Source organism: Belonocnema kinseyi, chromosome 3, assembly GCF_010883055.1.
Source record: "Belonocnema kinseyi isolate 2016_QV_RU_SX_M_011 chromosome 3, B_treatae_v1, whole genome shotgun sequence".
Taxonomy (NCBI): Eukaryota; Metazoa; Arthropoda; class Insecta; order Hymenoptera; family Cynipidae; genus Belonocnema; species Belonocnema kinseyi.
Window position 1 is genome coordinate 61,700,078 of NC_046659.1, and position 1,092 is coordinate 61,701,169.

Below are 1,092 nucleotides of genomic sequence, written 5' to 3' on the forward strand. Positions count from 1 at the left end.
GGGCGCATACTTTGAATAAAATATTTGTTATCATTCTCTTGAAATAAATGTGTTTTTTTCTTGAAAAAATACCGGTTTCATATGTATACACCTGGTATGACAGCTCAATTGTCAAGGCGATAAACCAAAATATTTTCGGCCGTTTCTCGTATCGCGTTGTCAGCTTTGACCGCTTATGCGCGTAATACTGGTTGAAGAACTGGTAGAATATTAGTAGAAGTAGTAGTAATTAGTAAGATTAGTAGAATATTATTAGAATAATATCTGGTAGAAGAATTACTGGTAGAAGACCGACGCGAGAATTCCGCCAACGGTTGGCCCCATACTGGTTTACACTCAGGGGGAAATTTATCACCGGAACAGTACTCCGCCAGTACCGCCGTTCGGAGTTCGGTACTGTTAGAATACTGGCAGGACTACTGGCTTTATACCGGTAAAACCCCTAATGATAACAATGTTCTGTACTGACTTGCAGTATTTAGCCAGTACTTGGCTAGTACTTATATTTGGTACTGGTGTGGTACCCTCTGTTAGTACTGGCCCAGTACTGGCTCAACCAATCCTGCAATTTCGGCGAGGTACTGACTTGTAGTACTGGGCCAGCACTGAAGTTCACCACTGGGCCACTACTACAGATTAGTATTGGGTAGGTAATGGTCACGCTCCAAGTGATAACGAAGGTATTTCAGGCACAAATACACCACCGGCCCAGTACTGGCCTAGTACCCCCCGTCGGAGTTCCAGTACTGGCTGTTTGTACTGGTCCTGTACTATGCCAGTACTGGCTTGTAATGCTTGGCGGTACTGGCCTGTCAGTACTGGGACAGTACTGACAAACCTCTGGCGTACGAAAATGCCGGAGTTAATTTTAATAATGATCAAAATTTATTTAATTGTTTTAAAGACCATCCATTCATCATCATACGACTGCATACTGTCCGAATATTATTTATAATTACAAAAATATAATTTTCAAACTATTTGTTTGATTTTAACACCCACTATTTCTATACTCTAAAGATATAACAAAAAAGGTATTTAAAAAAAATAATAATTGACTGCTAGTATTTTGTCAATACAAGTTAATGACAC